General features: G+C 35.6%; 1 protein-coding gene across 1 annotated transcript in view; it reads right to left on the bottom strand.

The window, feature by feature from the left end:
• Positions 1-15579, bottom strand: part of ZNF804B (zinc finger protein 804B) — a gene marked incomplete at both ends in the record, with an annotated part of 214556 nt that overhangs the window by 6021 nt on the left and 192956 nt on the right. The gene's annotated exons all lie outside the window — the stretch shown is intronic.

The following is a 15579-nucleotide window of genomic DNA, read 5'->3' as shown; positions in this document are numbered from 1 at the left end:
TTTCTTAGCATGTTTTTGCAGTTCCAAGCATTCATAAATTCAGCCTGGAAATATATAAGATGCAAAGCTAATTCTATGCAAGTATAATTTAATAAATAAATTAGAACTTTAACAGGTGGTATTTTTTTTTTGGGGGGGGGAGAATTTATCCTGACCTTAAATTGTATTTCTAACTATACTATGTAGAGCAGCATTTCTTAGCAATTTTAAGATATGTGGACTTAAATTTCCAGAATTCTGGGAGTTGAAATCAACATGTCTTACAGATGCCAAGGTCAAGAAACATTGAGAAGATAACAGGAACTCTGAAGGCTCTCAAAGCAATTACAAGATTCCATGGTGTTCTTCAGTGGAAGACCTGAATGTCAGAAACTAAAATTTCTATTTTGTTCACAGAGTTAAGTAAGTAAAAAATGCCAAATGTAGAGGTTCTTTCCTTAAATATACATAAAGTAAGCAGTGGGCATCATAAGAATGTGAGGCTTGTAACCGGACATGTGATCACAATTCTGGTGCTCTGCAACTAGCATGTATTTATGACTGTTGCATTGTCCCAGGATCACCATTTGTGACTTTCCTAGCTGATTTCTGATGAGCAAAGTCAATGGAAGAAGCCAGATTTACTTAACAACTGTATGATTCATTTAACAACTGGGACAAAAAAGGTCAAAAATGGGGTGCAATTCACTTAAATATGTCCTGCTGAGTAACAAAAAATTTGGGCTCAACTGTGATTGTATGTTGAGATCTACTTGCATATATGGATATAAAATACACACATACACTTCCATATTTTATGCTACCAGACACCTTATGGTTATTTCCATCCTTTAGCCTAGTTTTTTCAAACTTTATTCCACAAAACCTGAAGTCTCTTGAGAACTGAAGAGGAAAAGAAAAGAAAATCACTCAAACACAGCCAATTGTCTGTCACTAGAGCTTTGTCTCTTGATCAGGGTTTCCAGGAAACATTATGCAGCCTGAAAAGCTAGAAACTTTCTGCTTTGGCCAACAATCAATTGCCATATAATTGTTTATGATACTAAGTACATGACTGTACTTAGAACAGCTTGACTGAATACAACTCAAGAAATACATTGCATTGTTGGAAATGTACTCACCTTTAGAGTTAACTAAAAATAGCTCAAAACAACAACAGTTACTATATATCTATTTGAAATACAGAACATGCAAACAAAATATACAACAATAGCATCTGGATTTGTGCTTAGTCTATAGGCAGCAAGCCAACACTGTTCAACAAGATTAAAATACTTGTGCTCATTCATATGGATGCTCAACCAAGGGAAGGAACTTGAGAATTAACATAGCTCTAAGTGTGCAATTACATTTTACATGCTATTAGGGTACCTAACTGGGTGGATAAATCTTGTCAAATGTGCTAAAGTATGGTTTATTTTATAGAATCCCACTGCTTGTACTTTGGCTCTTATAAATAAGAATAGCAAGATGTTTGCAGAAAGAACTATTGTATAAGATTAGCTGTAAAGACATCTGAATCCTATCAGTCTGTGGCCTTATCTTAGCAATATTAAACCACAAGAATATTAAGAAGTATTGATGCTTAATTCAATATCATATTGCCAGAGTTGGAGTCCATTAGTACATTCAAAAGAGCAGTAGTATACAGAAAATCATACCAGGAAAGGAATGTGTTCACAGGCAGGCTAGCTGATACCAAGGGTTAAGTATCTTTGTGAATGAGCTGGGATCATTTTGTAGGTCCTATTAGCAAAAGTTTCATTTTAAATAAATACCCTAGTTTTTGTATATAGAACGATTTCAAGGTATTTTTTGAATATACCGTGCTGTGTTTACATGATGAACACAGTATATTAGATGTGCAGATACAAAACAAAATTTTCTTTTTCTAACTAAGCAGAAATCTCAAGCATAAAATGCATAAGGTAAAATTATTAAAAAGCATAATTGGGATGTATTACTGAAGCATACAGTATTAGCCATCTAAGCAATCAGTGAGGAGAACAGTGGAGAAATTCCTTTTACCATGGTAACTGATATTCTAAAAATAACTTTGAAAGCTTTTTACTTTTCAGGATTAAATGTATGAGAAAAGTAACTTTAACTTAAACCAATACATTTTGATTTGTTTTAAGTAACCACAGTAATAATAATATATTTACCTAAAGGGAGGAAAATACTAAATTAAAGATGATCCTTTCAAAAAAGAAAAAGTAGTGTGGACAGACAGCACCCTCCCCCTAAAGAAAGAAATATTTTGGGGAATATTAAAAGGGCAGAATATTATATTTTCCCAAAGGAATAAAGGAGAAGATTGTAAAAAGGCAGAAACTTCTCCATCCCCCCACCCCGGCCAGAAACCCAGGCAGAGGCCAGCGCTGTAGAAATGCAAATTTGGTAATCCTTTCGGAAAGACTGGAGCCAGGAAGCTTGGAGCTGATAGGATTAGAAAGACAAAGATCCCTAGAACCAAAAACCCCACACCCCCCAAAAATCTAATATGGGACATAGCCATCAGCCACAGTGCCAGGGAAGCAGGAAATGACCTTTAGTATATAATAGGACAAACCCACCACCATTAGAATACCAGGATGGCACACTGAACCTCAGGTCAAAGTTCAGGCCACAGGAACAACGCATAACACAAAAGCCCAAGGAGGTATAAAAACCCACCACTCCCTACTCCATATGGTCAGCTTTCCCAGAGTCACATTTTTGTCTGGCTCTGCTCTTCAATAAGCTACAACCTTCTTTCTAAAGCAAGAAAGTATCAGCATTCTATGTGCCTTGATAGTGATCAGGCTGGTCACATGATCACAGAAATGTCTTCGGACAATGCTGTCTCCCTTGGCTAAAATATGGGATGAACATGTCCCCTAGAATCAGACATGACTGGACAAGGGAAACTTTTACTTTTACCTTTTTACATACACACAAACACACACACACACATTAAGAGAGAGTAAAAATTTTATGCAATGTTCAACTTTCCCACTTTATCACCTCAAAGGGGAATTCCTGGGAATTATCTTTCTAGCAAATATTTGCATGTACATATACGTATCTACCAGGAGCCATACATAGTATGCCATAAGAGCAAGATAATGTATTTTTATCTCTTGGTCTTTTGGTCAGTTGATTTATCTATATTTTCATCTTGGATGCCAGTTGCACCCTTTCCTTAACTGGTAAACTCTTCAGACAATTACATATGCCTTTCTCATATCATGGCTGGATTATTACAATGCACTCTCTATGGAACTCCCCCTGAGGACCATTTGGAAACTGCAGCTGAAGCACAATCCCATGGCACACATAGTAAGAGTTGTTTCTCATGTCACCATTGCTACATGAGATGTATTGGTTGCCATTTGGCTTCTGGGTGCAATTCAAGACCTGGATCCGGATGGCCCCCGACCTTCGCTCCTTCCGACGCGATCTAAAAACCTATTTATTTGAACAAGCCGGCCTGATCTGATGGGTTTGGGGTTTGGGTTTGGGTTTTAACATAGCTTTTAACTATTGTATTATATCGGGCATAATTATTTAATCTTTTTTAACTTTTGTATTTTGTATTTTGATATTTATTGCCCTGTACACCACCCTGAGTCCTTTGGGAGAAGAGCGGTATAAAAATTTAATAAATATAAATAAATATAAATATTACTTATAAAGCCTTTTGTGGCATAGAGGCTGGATATCTGAAGGACTGCTAATCTCTAATTGTTTCTCTCTGCCCACTATCTTCTGGCAGAATGGATGCTTTTCATATCCTTTTTTTATCAAATATTGCCATCCTACAGAGGAAATATGCTTTCTTTGCTGGCCATCTCTCCCCCAAAACAGCATGTTTCCAAAGACAGCAATAGCACTTAGACTTATATACCATTTCACAGTGCTTCACAGCCCTCTCTAAGTGGGTCCTTATTTTACAGACCTTGGAAGGATGGAAGGTGGAATCAACCTTGAGCTGGTCAGTATCAAACTCCTGGCAGTCAGCAGAATTAGCCCGAATTACTGCATTCTAACCACTGCACCACCACGGCTGTCATGGATATGAACAGCATCTCTCTCGTCTAAAGTTCCAAAAAGCCCTTAAGACTTGACTTTAATATGTTTGAGAGTTGCTTTGGCTCTTTGCATTGTTTTTATGTTTTTAACTGTTTTTATTGACCTTGGATTTTTAAAAGCCATCTACAGTCCACTATAGATATAACAAATTTAAACAATTTGTTGAAGTAATGATTACTAATTAATTGCCTCCAAATATAAAATTTATAAAGTTAACTGATCTTGCAATTCCGTATGCCAACCAGCTATTTTCTCTTTCTCCGCACATGAACACAATCTCCTCTTCCTTGCAACTGAAACAAAAATGAAAACAACAGAATATGAGATACATAAAAGGTGCAGCAGCAATGGAAAGAAAACATGGACAAAAGAAAAAAAAGAAAAAATAGCTGGACACAAAAAAAGAGAAAATGACCAAAACTGTGTTTAGCTATCACAAAAATAAATAGATGGTAGAAAAGCAGACTTTCAGAAACAACAATAAATCTTTAAAAATAACTTTACTTTTGGGCAAAAGTCTCTGTTGCCATTTTCATCACCCATTCTCTTGTCATCAGCAAATATAAGATTCAGAAACGTTAACTCTGTGAGGGTGAGGACATTTTCACATCAGGCAGATATTTATTATTTATTTATTAAATTTAAATGGCACCCTTCTTGATTGGATATGACTTCTAAGTGGCTTACAAGCAAGTAGAAGCCACAAGATAAAACCTTAAAAGAATAAATATTAATATTAAAATTGACAAAAGATTGCACAGAGGTGGAGGTGCAGTTTTACCTCATTTCATTAACCACCTCCAGTGTGACGGGCCGCATCGAGGCCTCAGACCAACTTGGACAGCAAAACCCTGATGTTAGCATGAAAAGCTAATTATAAACACGTATCTGGTTGTAATCTAGTGATTATAACATGTAGGGTATTGTGACAGTGTGCCAAATTGCTTCATCAAATGCCTAAATTCCTTTGAATGGATTCTTCACTGTTGCAAAGGAAAGACTGGATAGTATGATTCCATGTGGTCAAGATTTATTATATTGTTTTAAAAGCCAGATTAATTTTCATTTATCAATCAATCAGAATAGAGCGGGAAAGGACTTGGAGGCTTTCTAATCCAACACCCTGCTCAAGCAAGTGATTATCCAGTGTCTTCTTAGAAACCTCCAGTGATGAAGCATCCACAACTTCTGACAGCAAGCTGTTCCACTGGTTAATTATTCTCACTCTTAGGAAGTTTTTCCTTAGTTCCACGTTGCTTCTCTTCTTGATTGGTTTTCATCCATTGTTTCTTGCCTTTAGTGCTTTGGAAAATAAGTTGACCCTTTCCTCTTTGTGGCAGCCTCTCAGATACTGGAATACTGCTATCATGTCCCCCTCTAGTCCTTTGCAATAATCATTATTATTGTATGTTAGTTTTTTTTAAGTTTTTTCATTTTTTATATTTTTCTTCTTTTTTGCTGCAGTTGCATTAAATCAGTTTTTTTGTAAAAAGTGACAGTGATATTGTGCATTGACCCAAATTTAAACGACTGAAGAGATTATTGAGAGCATGCAATGGTTGCAACCTCTTGAAGAAGAGGCATGGGCATGGGGAAAAATGCAGCATCTTCAAAAAGTGCTATTCCTACTGATTTAGGCATTTTTCCTTTTGAATCTGCCCAAAATGCAAATTTATCCAATTTATTCAATTACTCTGCTCTGCTCTTCAATAAGCTACAACCTTCTTTCTAAAGCAAGAAAGTATCAGCATTCTATTATTATTGAGATTATTGAGAGCATGCAATGGTTGCAACCTCTTGAAGAAGAGGCATGGGCATGGGGAAAAATGCAGCATCTTCAAAAAGTGCTATTCCTACTGATTTAGGCATTTTTGCCTTTGAATCTGCCCAAAATGCAAATTTATCCAATTTATTCAATTACTCTGCTCTGCTCTTCAATAAGCTACAACCTTCTTTCTAAAGCAAGAAAGTATCAGCATTCTATTATTATTGAGATTATTGAGAGCATGCAATGGTTGCAACCTCTTGAAGAAGAGGCATGGGCATGGGGGAAAATGCAGCATCTTCAAAAAGTGCTATTCCTACTGATTTAGGCATTTTTGCCTTTGAATCTGCCCAAAATGCAAATTTATCCAATTTATTCAATTACTCTGCTCTGCTCTTCAATAAGCTACAACCTTCTTTTATTCAATTACTCTGTTTCTGGACATGCCTCTAAAAAAATGGCCTACCTAAGGGATGGACTGAGTATATTATTGTCAAGTTAAAGTAAATGAGTTGCTGTATCAATTAGTATATCTTTTGGGTTTCAGCATATTCTTGCTTTTGACTATAATTCCCTACTGCTAATTTCTAAATTTCTAAAATTGCTAAAATCCTAGAAACATTTCTTAAATTAGGCACTATAGTATGAAAATTGTCAGTAAATTATTTTAAGTCTACAGCCAGTTGCCCTACCGATTATTCAACCTTCTTAACTTCTTTCACATTTTTTTATCCCTGCAAATCCTGCATCCATTTTCTTTTTAACTATTGCAATAATCTTTTTACCAAACTATTCAAGACTTTTTTGCAATAATTCTGGTGAAATTCCCTAATCTTTAAGTTGTTTGTGTCCTTCTCCAGATTTATCAGCTGTTCTTGAGGTTTCCATAATGAGAAAGTGAAAGTCTGTTAATTATTATGGTAAAAGTAAGTAGTAGGCTTTTTTTTTACAGTTTCACCTTTAGCTGACATTATTGTCTTTTTGTTTTGTAATAAACCAGCAACAGTAAAGACAAGTCTATTAGTCTAATTAATGTAGCTATTTTCAGAGGCATTTTCATCAAGGAAAAATCTTGTGGTTTTTTAAAATCACTTCCCCTTTATCTATTTAAAACTTCCTTGGATTACAATTTTATTAAGCTATTTGCTTTTAAATTAAAATCCTTTAAGATTGTGGATTTTCTCCCTCTACTTTTTTTTCAAAAAGAAAGCATTAATTGAAAGTCTTTAATCCTCAGTAGTATTTCAGATATCTCCTTTAGGTTGTAAAGATTTTAAGTCATAAAGCATTTAAGAAAGTGAAGCTTTTGCTGGTCTAATGACTATTAAAGTAGCACAGCAGTTAAGTGCGTGGCTGCCAAGCCGTTCAACTCCTGATCAGCCCCAAAGAAACTGAATTCCTATATTCTCCTCATGAAGAGCAATTTAAGGAGTAGCTCTTCCAGAGTTTAATGATTTCTCTTTATTCCCAGAAAGATTTTCCTCAGCCAGAAACTGACTTCTGGCTGGCAGTTCAGAAACCCCAGTGCTATCTCACTTGTGAAGCTGTTCATGTTCTAACCTGACATCAGTCCTCTCCTGCATTATCATTTTTTAAAAATAATTTAACTGCATACCCCCCCCCCCAACATTTTGAATACAAATTACTAGTGATAAATTCTAATTTATATTGCTGGGATGTATTAGGTTATATTACCTTTGGCCAGGCTTGGGTTCCTAGAGAAAAGTGGATTTTATTAGGATTATATAGAGGTAAGAAAGCATCTACAGTCAATATGAAATAGGGGAATATTTAAAAGATAAGTTTTAGAAACCAGTTGATTTCCAAAGAATTTATAATCTGACATTTATATTTGTTGACAGAAATGCATTTTTTAAATGTACGTTTCTTTTTAATTTGCTGCCCTGGATTAATTAGCTTCTAAATGGGCTTTTAATCTTTTAATTGTTCCTTGAAAATTTATGTGTAGAAAATATTATTTGAATAAGCATAACATCTTTTCCCCCAGGGTATGCAACCTTCCTTGTAAGCTAGAATTTGAATTACTTGTGATTAAAAGGAAAAAAATTTGAGTTTAAATCTCAAAACAGAACTATGATCTGATTAAAATATTCATTGATGCAGATTCAACATGCTGATGATTTAATATCTTTTGTGGGCAGGGGAACTAAAATAGCATTATTTTGAAATACAAGGGAAAATTAGGGGGTTATATTCTTTTCAAGTTGTTATTTTATTTTAGAAACAAATTGTCCTTAAAGATAATGTTCATATTTTTGGCTGCCTGGAAACCCCTTATGGATTTTTTGCATAAAAGATAAAAATGAATTTATGATTTTGATTATTAGACAGGATAGATATATAGAAAGAAGAAAATTATGTTGTAACATAGAATAAAAGGTTATAATTGTTGTACTTATAACTGCTTTAGAGAAATTGGGAAGCCATTTCTTTGTATCTTTTTCTTTCTTTTCTATTTTTTTCCTTTTTCACTTTTAGCTTTCTTTCTGAGTTTTTTCTTTTTCTTACTTTATATTAGTTCATTGTTCTTTATTTTGTTTTAATTTACACACACACACACACACACACACACAATGTTCTTGTTATTTTAAACATTATTGTTATATTTCAGGAATGACATAATGAAATTATACAAACTATGAAAATGGTAATATACGGAAAAGCAGAATATCTATTTTCTTTAGTGGATAAATGCAGGTGTCTTTTTTTTCCTAACTAACATTATTTATTTTAAAGGGCTTTTCCTATTCAAAAGATAATATCCTGATCTCGAAAATCCCTAGAACATAAAATTATATCCAAATGCTCACTTGCAATTTTTCAGTTGAAGGTGCTCAAGCAGTTTTTATGCTCACAAAGCTTCATGTTCTTCCTCCGGCCAATTACTGAAAACTAGAGACAGCATTTTTAGCAGACATAGTTTTTCATCCCTTCTTCTTGCAAAGAAGTTAATCTGATTACAGCTGCTTGAGGATCAAATCACTGATATCGGGGAAACTTGGTATGTCTTGAATTTATCATAAAATGTTCTATGTGTACCAATAGTTTGTAGGGTGATAGATGGATAACATCTCCTCCTCACTTGCCACCCCAAAAATTGATGTTTTTAATGTATTTACTAAATTTATATGTTGCCCATATGAGTATGCAAAGTGACTCTGGGCAGCTGAATGTTATAATTGAAGTGAACTGACCTGAACTTTTGGATTCACATTGTTGTTGTTGTTGTTGTTGTTATTACAGTTCATGAGTACAAACCTAAGGATATCTTTTTTTTATATTGAAAACTTTTATAAAAGTTACAATATAAACCCCAAAACAAACCCCCCTCCCTCCCCCACTTCCCAGAGCTGAGTACAGGGTTACAAATATAATAATCATAATCTAACTAACAATAACCAACTATGTAAATAACCAAGTCCATAATACACTTTAACTCCCCTTTAACATAAATATAAACAGATTAAAAGTAAACATAATAATAATAAAAACATAAACAAATTAATATCCTAATTATTAAACAATACAATATCCAAATTGTTAAACAATACTACTACTACTACTACTAATAATAATAATATTATATAATTAAAACTAATAAAAATTCCACTATAATAAACTATTAATAATAATAATACTCTAAAATTTACTCATAGGCTAAATGGAACTTTTTAGTCCCATATTTATTCTGAATATAATCTATCCATCTTCTCCAGACCAAAATGTATCTTTCTTGTGAATGATCCTTCAAATAAGCAGAAATCTTAGCCATTTCTGCTAAATTTGACACTTTAAGCGTCCATTCTTCTACAGTAGTCAAGCAATCCTTCTTCCAATATTGCCCTACCAATAACCTTGCAGCTGTTATCAAATTCAACATCAAGTTAGTTTCTTTAGTATCACAATCTGTAATAACACCCAATAACAATAATTGTGGAGTAAACTTTATCTTTCTCTTGAAAATCTTTTGATGTTCCACCAAATCTTAATCCAAAAAGCTTTTATATTTCTACAAGTCCACCAGATATGAAAATAAGTAGCATCCAAACTGCCACATCTCCAACATTTGGGCTGTAAATTAGGATACATACAAGACAACTTTTTAGGATCCAGATGCCATCTATAAAACATTTTGTAAAAATTTTCCCTTAAATTTTGGGCCTGGGTAAATTTTACATTTCTAACCCAAATTACCTCCCATGTATCCAATGGAATCGGTTCTTGAATATTTTGGGCCCACTTTACCATGCAATTTTTAACTAATTCCATTTCTGAATCCAATTCTATTAAAGCATTATAAATTCCCTTTATATGCGCTCGATTTTGATCTTTAATCTGTTTTACCAAATTCTCATCCATTAATGTAATACCAACCTTTTGATCTAACTTCCACCTAGCTAACAATTGAGTATACTAAAACCAAGACTGTACAATATTTTCTTGCTTTAACTCAGCTAACGATTTTAATTGCCAATCATTCCCTACCAATCTAAATAATTCCTTATAAGAAATCCTATCCAAATTCACACCCATAAACCTAAGGATATCTTAAAAGTATTGTTGCACTATCCAATTACTAATTCAGTTTCTTTTTTTCATATACTACTTCATTATGTCTCCACATACAACCTTTTTCTCATGGACTCCATCCTTAAATTTCTCAGTAATCTGGTTATAAATCCAGCCAAGTGCTATTCTAGCATCTAGCCTCTGTAATGGTACTCATATAAGCCTAAGCCTTTCTAGAATCCCAAAGTGGCCAAGTGCAAGCAGAGAAAACCAAGTTATTTTCATTATATGAGTCTCTACATAAGGAGGACTATGCATGCCGGGGCACATTTCCTCCTAAATAGGCAAATGGGGAAACTGACTACTATTCCCATAAATCTTCTGAAAACTCTAGAAACAGTCTGTATCTTGTACTTGTTGAGGATCAGAGAGGTTATTTTTTTTTTTGAAACAGCTTCCCTCATTTGGAAACAGTAGTGTAGAGTCCAGAATGTCCCAAAATATGACCATAAATTAAAAGTGGGAGTAAAAAGAAAAAGAATGAGAATAAGAGGAGAGGAAACTGGAGATTAAAATAAGAATAAGGCAGAATGAAGGAAACTTCATAGAAAAGTTTATATATTAAACAGCTTTCTGCCAGAAAAGATAGCATGACTAGGTTCCCTCATCCCAGGAAGCCACTTAAATTGGTTTTCTCTTCACGTAGTATATGATTCCAACCCAGTGGTGGGATTCAAATATGTGAACAACCAGTTCTCTGTGTGGATGCTGCTCCCGGAAGTCCATTCTGGGCCTGAGCAACAAAAAATTAGCTACCGGTTCTGCCAAAGTGGTGGGAACTGGCTGAATCCCATCATTGTTTCAACCATTGTTTTGGTTTGTGTCTTCTTTTAATTACAGCAACTGGGCAGTTATGGCTTATTCCATAAACCATGTCTTAAAGCAATGTATGGTCTCAATTACACCTAAGATCTTATGACAAAGAAACTGCCTGATACTGCTTATCTTACCTGATGAGCATATATTTTGTACATGCAATAATAATCTGGAAGGAAAGAAGTGACACAAATTCAGGGGCATTATGGTAATAAATGCCATGGTGGGTTTGATCACAATAGTCACAAAACATTATTTCTTTTAAGAATCTAACTAAATTAGGCATTACTACTCTAAGTAGCACTTAAAATCAAAATGTATATTCTTTATGGACCTAGGATAACTCTGGGCAGTCAACTTGCCATTGCCAAGTCGCCTCTACCAACTCACTGCGGTCAAGCCATTGTAAAATAACTCAACACGGCCAATTGGCTGTGGGGACAACTTGCTGCAGGCAGATAAAGGAAAACCTGAGTGGGTGAACAGAGTACAAGCAGTGGTGGTAGCTGGGCACATCCCATTTTCACACCCTCCACTGCCTCCACTGCTGCAAGCCATTTGGCAGCAGCAACAGCGTTCAGACCATTCAGGGACTGCAGTGGGTGGTGTGGGCAGCAGGGGGGTGGCAGAGCCTGAGTGCATCCCATATTCACATTCCTTACTGCTGCCACTGCCACTGCCCCAGTTGGTAGCTCAGCAGTGGTAGCTTGGGTGTGAAAATGGAATGTGCCTGGCCTCTGTCACCTGCTTACCATTCAACCTGCCATCAGCACCACATGCATGGCCTTAATATGCTTAACACTGCCAAACAGCCCAAAGTAACAGTGGCAGTGATGGTGGCAGTGGGTGTGGAAATGGGAAGCTGCCGCCACCACTCTGTGCTCTGCCCACCACTTGTTTGCCCACCTGGATTTCCCTCTAGCTGCCTGCAGCGAGTTGTCTCTGTGGAGAATTCGCCATGTTGAATTATCCTGAAACCACTTGGTGGCAGTGAGTTGACAAAGGAGATTTGGTGGTGGTGAGCTGGCCACATCAAGCTGTCCATGCCGAATTGGCTGCACCAAGTTGTCCCATTCCGATTTGATATTTCTGCATACCTAAAAAGATATTAATACTTCCAGAACACATCAAAGACTCTGTCTACATTGCTATCTTTATAAAACTCAAGTGAGATCATTCATGCATGTGTGTTTTTTGTTTTGTTTTGCTGGAAGCATACCTTGAAGATTTGTTATTCATTTATTAACAGCACAAAGATCAGCAAGATTCTTAAACTTCATTCGTCTTAATTACATTGCTAAATTGTGCATATTAATCAGATAGATGGCAACAATCTTTACTCAGAATAGAAGTGAGGATATAACTAGTGCATACATTTAAAATGGCACAGAATGGCAGTAAAAGGAAGACAATGAATTAGATCCAGTATATAGAAGGCCAGAATAGTATGTAGCTGCCAGAATAGCTTTATCAGTGTTAAATTTATAACAATCTCTGTTAAAGTTAGCCTAAATTTGAATGACAGAAATGAAAACTTAATCTCAAGCCATTTATGTCAATGGATGAGAGTTTATAAAAGATTTGAGAGCTGGCTCAAATTCAATGCAAGATCATAAGGGTTCAAATTGAATAAAAGTTTGCTTTTATGCTAATCTTGGGCAATAAATTGGATTTGAAAGCATAATCTGAAGCTCATTTACAATCCATATTGTTTTAATTCCTACCACTCTGGCTCTTCCTTTGGTCAATTTTGTGTTAAACCTCAAAATCAATTAAGTTAGAAGGTAATAGGCATAGGATATGGATAATGATAAATGTGTTTATTAAAATATGGCCATGTAATATGGTAACTGAATTAATTAAAAGGACTAATATCATCCATTTTTAATAAAAAAAATAATCTATATGCTTTCTCAATGTGGTTTCTGACCTGCTATTGAAAGAGTAGTATAGCCTTTGGCCAATGAGATTTGTGCATTTTTGAATTACAGTATAGATAAGATATAAAAATATCTGATCTATAGTTGTAATTGAATGTGCAGAGGTTCCGAATCAGATCTGTAGTAGCTTACCTTTTTCTTACAATCCTTATCACTACATAAGCCCCTTAAAGGTGTTGTCTCCTCCACCCCTACTGAGCACTCAAAGAGTATTTGGATATATCAGTTTCAATTCAGAAAATTTACTTGGACAACTTTCTTATTCTGGATTTACAAAAAAAGTGTGTTATATTTATTAAGGATTTCCTGAGAAAAAATAAAGATAAAATGAAATGAAATCAGATTTGGGGGAAGTTGCTGAAAAGAAATACACATCAAGAGTTTTAAAAGTAAAAAAGGTTTATAAATTTGACTTATTCAATTAAAGCTAAAATATAAGTTGTGGGGCTTTTTCCTAGTAGCTTTTCAGGTTTTTTTTAAAGGAGTATACTAGGCTTTAAAGATTGATTTATAGATATGATTTAGAAAGAATAAATTTTTGTTGTAGTTTTAGAGAAAGTGATAAACTATGGTATTAAAATTGGAGGAAAGTGTTAAACCTGCAAAGGAGAAAAGATGAAGAGAAGATGATCAGAAATTAATTTGTAGTACGTTATTTGAAGGGATTAAAGATTAAAATTTTCAATACATTGTTGTTTCTGGTAGCTGTTAATAGAATTTTTCTTGATTAAGTTTGAATGATGCTTTAAAGATTTGTTTAAGAAATAGAAAGAAGACTTTTTGTTATATTTTTAGAGAAAATAAGTTACTGCATAAAATAAAGAAATAAGGAATAGATTTACTTGTCTAAGGTGTATATACATATTGAGTGGTTAGAGCACTGCCTTTGATGTTAGAGACTGGGTTCAAATCCTGGTTGGTAGGTCTTAGGGGTTCTTTGACAAAGGTCTTGGGCCTTAGGTAAAGACCGCCCTAATGCTTCATCTGCTTACTTCAAACTGGGACGGTTATATTGGCTCAGATGTTGCCCAGATTAATTGGATATGCATCAGATGTTGAGGAACCAGAACAATCTGATGATAAGTGAGCAATTGGAATAAACCATACATGGAAGGTGTAATGTATTGGGGGTTTTGCTTGTACTGATTCACATGTCTGTTTAAATGCTGCATTAATGGCTGCTCAGTGGCTACTGACTAAGCCAGATTTCTTGTCTCCAGGGCTATCATTGTTAGATTTGGGGCGGGAATGGCTTCCTTTAAATCTATTGGTCGCCACCTAGTGGTTAACCATATAAATAGCTGCACAGCAGCCACTGTTTCAGTTCTGTTCTGTTTGACTTCAATAAAACATTGAAGTTGCTGTTTGAAATCTTCTGTCTTACTCAATGCCTGCAAAGAAACAGCTACACAACAGAAGGAAAAGAGAATCTGGAACTGAAGTCCTTGAGATTGCTAAACAAAAGTTCACATCACTGACTACTAGATACACTAGGAAAGCCAAGACGAAGAAAATAAATGCCCTTTTCTCCAAAGAATCATCCAAAGTACATTCCCAATTGCAATACAATAACACAGTAACAGCAGAGCCACCAACAGCAAAAATTGAACAGTACTTGAAGGATATATGAGAGATAGAGAAGATATGTAACACCAGCACAAAGTGACTGCAGAAGCTGAGAGCAGACCACAGCAATCTCCCAGAACATGAACCAGTCACCATCAGAGTAGCAGACATCCAACGGGGAAGTGGGGGGTAAGAACATGAAAATCTGGACAGCAGTTGGCTGACATATGATGCATAAAAGGTAAAGGTAAAGGTTCCCCTGCACATGCGTGCTAGTCGATTCCGACTCTAGGGGCCGGTGCTCATCTCCATTTCAAAGCGCTTGTCCAAAGACGTTTCCATGGTCATGTGGCCAGCATGACTAGACACCAAAGGAGCACAGAACGCTGTTACCTTCCCACCGTAGTGGTCCCTATTTTTCTACTTGCATTTTTACGTGCTTTCGAACTGCTAGGTTGGCAGAAGCTGGGAGGAGTAACAGGCGCTCACTCTGTTATGCAGCACTTGGGATTCGACCCGCCAAACTGCCGACCTTCTGATCGACAAGCTCAGCTTCCTAACCCACTGAGCCACCGTGTCCCTTACATATGATCCATACCTACTGGCTATAGAAATTAACAGCAGTGCATGAATACCTAGCAACACAGATGAACCAGTAGCTAGCAGTAAGCTCCACGTAAGACTGGCATTGGGAACAACATTATGGAAAATAAGAGGGCTAAGATCCTGTGAGATTTTCAGATCCAAACATGGGCAGGTTCTAGCCAATCAGACATCAAAGCAGTAGACAAGGACCAGAAGACAGTGGTAGTGATAGATGTAGCAGTA

Source organism: Vipera berus (genome assembly GCF_964194415.1).
Source record: "Vipera berus genome assembly, chromosome: Z".
In the NCBI taxonomy this organism is placed as follows: Eukaryota; Metazoa; Chordata; class Lepidosauria; order Squamata; family Viperidae; genus Vipera; species Vipera berus.
The sequence above is the reverse complement of the archived record's forward strand: the minus strand, read 5'-3'. Positions and strand labels throughout refer to the sequence as shown.